A 4,567-nucleotide genomic window follows, 5' to 3' on the forward strand; every position below is an offset into this window, starting at 1 on the left:
TTTGGATCATTAAATCGATTTCAGATAAGGTGTTTTAAGTCGGTTTAGAATTGGATTTTGCGTCTATATTAAATTTTACATAATTATAAATCCACTAATAAATCGAGTTCAATTAATAATTCAGCTCGTCTTATATGAGACCGTCTCACCATGAGACGAGTCCATACAAGTAAGCTCATTTCTCTAGGTGATCACTTTGAAATTGTAAGTAATCACTTTAAAGTTATAAGTGATAACTTTATGTCGGAAATACTTCACGTGTGAGACAAGATCCCACATCGATAAAATAGTGGATTGTTGATTTGCATATACATTGGGTGAGCAAGCTAACCTTCCTACTAACATATGATTTTGGGAAACATTGAACCTTACCATGTGTATGTGCAAGTCAATGCTCTTGATCCGTGGGTTTGTGGGCCTGAGCCCACGGGTGTCCCGTGTCCACACGAGTGGGCCACGTGAGATTATGTGACGAATTGTCACGGCCTAATACTTTAAGACTATAAATAGTCATCACTTTAAAAATAAATATACATTGAGCCGACCCAATTAAGATGATCTTACCGTGAAACCGTCTCATATAAAAATTTGTGTTAATAATTTAGTGTTGAAATTAAAAAAAATATTAAAATTATAATTCACATATTATTCTTAATATTATTTTAAGTTTTATCATTGTGACTTTATGAGGACAAGTATATAGGAGGAAAAGCTGTACTACGTAGGTTTATGATATTGGTGGAGGAGAGAAGGGGCAAAACAGAAGAATATAAGAAGCGAAAGAGCAAATGAGTGGACAAAAGATGGAGAGGAAAGGGGCGAAGAAATGAGGAGAGTGAGTAAGTGGAGGAATGACGCGTGTACAGTGCCTAGGATCCTGTCTTTTTGACTCCTAAGTCCTAACTCTATCCTTGTAGACAAATCAATCCCTATATTCTAATTAAATTAAATGTACTATTTAATTTACATATTTACGATACATTATTTATATTTTAAATATTTTTAATTAATTTTAATTAAAAAAAATATAATATTAGTAAATTTTACATTAACACGAATAAGTAAAATTATAAAAATATAATATTAATAATATCTCACAATATATATTTATTGTTCCATAATTCAATCCTTATTTTCGAATCTTAATTTAAAAAATCTTACATAAAACACTTAAAATATACCACTTTAAGTCTCTATCAACATTTTTTTTTTGAAAAGTACGGAGAACCGCCGATAATGTCATTGCATCTATGCTCCCCAAAGACAAAACATTCCTCACTTGTTAGAAAATACTCTCTTGTTTCAAAGTAAAAGCCACAAATATAAATGAATTAAAAAATTTGGGAAAGTGAGTAATTTGGTAAAAATAGCAAGATAATGCTAGATAAGATTAAAAAAATAAGAAAAATACGTAGATAGAAAATAAAGTAAAAGCATGTCATGACTATGCAATGGATCAAATACAGGCCGGGTAAAACTCTAATAAAAATGAGACAGGCCGGATCGGGCCTTGCAAAAATAGAAGATGGGCTTTAAATGGGCGAAGGCCATAATGCTCGACCCAGCCTGGCCCATTTATCTTATTGTACATTCAAATACATGCCACAATTTGAAAATAATAATAATAATAATAATAATAATAATAATAATAATAATAATAATAATTATTATTATTATTATTATTATTATGATTATTATTATTATTATTATTATTTTGGCTAATAAAGAGCTTCAATAAATTTGAAGTAGTAGATATTTAGTGCCATAGAGCAAATTGTAACGAATTTGTGAATGTAATAAGGATTATGGAAGATATAAGCAGTAGATATTGGCTAATAACGATTATGGAAGATAAATTAGTGCTAAAATATACAATGGAAGATTCAATAAGTTTCAATTTTCATGCAGTAGATTATGTGGCCGGAGTTCCACTCTAGTTATATATTAATTTATATATAATTAAGTGGTAAAAAAAGGAAGGAAATGGACTTTAAATCAGGAACTATTTACAATCCTTTTTAAACCCTTATTCAATCCTTATTTTTTAATTTTTGTAAGTTTAATCCTCCCTCATGTACAACCCTTATAATAAGTGCTGAATCAGGAGTCCCAATTAAGATCCAACCTATTACATAAATTTAATCATAACAAAAAATAAAAATAGAGCAAGACTGCAAGATCAATAAAACAAACTAAAAAAAATTAGACTAGTTCTTTGTAACAGATGAAAAAATTATTAAACGGCATCCAAACGAAGATATTAATAATTTAAGCTATATCTTAAACAGATTCTAAATGGTATGGTTTCTTATAATAGTACCAAGCTTAATAAGCCAAATGCAACTCTTCAGACTTTAAATTTCCTACTTCAGTTATGATATTACCCCACCAATATCATTTAGTAGCTTTAAGTGAAAATCTAGAGTATTAGATGAAGCAATCTTCTCTTTCTTAGTGGTAACGTAAATTTCTAATTTATTAACTTAAAATATGAATTACAACTTTACATAAATTAAAAGTACACATAATTTAATATATATAATCCATTAAAACTCAAAACTAAAAAAAAATAAAAAAATTTAAATAAGAACACTTGATAGCACGTGACTAAAAAATTTTCTTTATTTTATTTTTCGTCCCATATGCGTCTACAGACAAACCTAAGAGCCACGAATCAAGCATTCAAAACAAGGCCCTATATTTACTATCAAGCTGACTATATTTTATCAAGATACAACTGTTAAAACTCTAACAAATAACACTTTTGTAAAACATATCTAAGTAAATCCAAATTAAACTCTAGCTTCACCTATGAGTTGGTTTTCATGCATGGCTTGTGCTACTTGCTCTCCACCATGCATGGACAACAGTCCTTCAAGCACATAGTCACCACTCTAGCTTGCATTACATGTCACAAAACTAAGTTTCATACCTCATTCTCCATCAGCCTTCTCAACAAAATAACAAATAGTCTTTGACTATAGCTAGCTAGCTAGCTGGTTTGTCTCATGCAGCTAGCCTAAAACCGGTGTATAGTTATTAGCGGTATGAGTAGTTATACCGATAAATTAGTACCAATTGCTGATTGTGAATGGTGGAGGTAACATTAATTTTTAAAGTTTTTATTGAGAATGCTTAGGAGATTGATAAAATTAATGAAACATTAAAACACTAAGGGCTGTTTGGTTGGATGTAATAATTAAAGGGAAAGAGAATGGCAAATCCAATTTTCTTTGTTATTGTTTATTTGCCACTTTCTATCATTCCCCTTTTCCTTTTTTATTTTTGTGTTTACCCAAAAGTATTCCACACTCAATCCCTACCCTCCAAGACTTTTCTATTCCCATTCCCCACTTCATTACCCATCACTTAAAATTTGAACTTTGATTCATGGGTATTGTTATAATTCGCCACTCTTTTCATTTTATCGTCACCCCCTAATTAAATTACGAATTTGCCCCTGGATTTTAAAAAATTACGAATTTGCCATTGGACTTAATAACACTATTATCGCCACTCTTTTTATTTTTAAAATTGTTATTAATTTTATTTATATTATTATTGCTATTATTATTATTATTATTATTATTGTTGTTCTTGTTGTTGTTGTTGTTGTTGTTGTTGTTATTATTATTATTATTTATAATCAATGGAGCTAGAAAGATACTGTATTATTTAGAGTTATGTTTTTTTCATATTACAGGAAAAGATGATACATGTTAATGATATTTTTTAAAAAATAAGTTTTTCAAGTTTATCATATAATAACTAGTTATTTTTGGAAAAAATATAAAAGAATTTAAAAACTTATAATTTGATTCCTTAACTTGAACCAAACAGTCACAAAGGAAATCAATGAGCATTTCATTCCGTTTCCTGAATATAGTCAAACGACTAGGCTAAATTAGTGGAATCCATTCCTTTCTTCTTCATTTTCTTTCCTCATTCCATTCCAATTTCTTTGTACGAACCAAACGGCTCCTAACTTCTCTTTCACTGTACACCTTACCACAATTATGCTTCCCATTCCAAGTTTCCAACCAAGCTGAAACCCAAGTTCCCTACCACAGTATCTTAACTTACTAAAACAAGGTAAATGTATAGTTTTCCCTAAAGAAGTCCTTGTACCGTTAGTGGAACAGCCTTAAAGTTTAACTTTCTAACTAATGAACCACACTATTTAGCTTGTACTGGTTTCTAAATCTAGTTTGGTCGATTTTCTTTTGCAGTATTGTTCGATGACTATCTAAATCAAAATTTTAAGCTGATTGTTAAAATTTTAATATATATTTAATTTTTAATCATCTAATTTTTTTTTTGTAAAATTTTTAATCATGTATTAGAACAGCATATTATATATACATGATATTATTAAGAATTAAACATTAACTTTAATTTTTAATTAAATTGATTCCTTAATATAATATCAAAAGTCAACATGAAATAAGAAACAAGGGTTCGAATTCATACAGCCCTTGATTCAATTGCAATATATAGCACTGTATATGAAAAGGACATGTGTTGCATCCACACTTTTAACTAAAAGAACTCTCGTGTAAGGAAGAGT

Source organism: Amaranthus tricolor, chromosome 5, assembly GCF_026212465.1.
Source record: "Amaranthus tricolor cultivar Red isolate AtriRed21 chromosome 5, ASM2621246v1, whole genome shotgun sequence".
Lineage (NCBI taxonomy): Eukaryota > Viridiplantae > Streptophyta > Magnoliopsida > Caryophyllales > Amaranthaceae > Amaranthus > Amaranthus tricolor.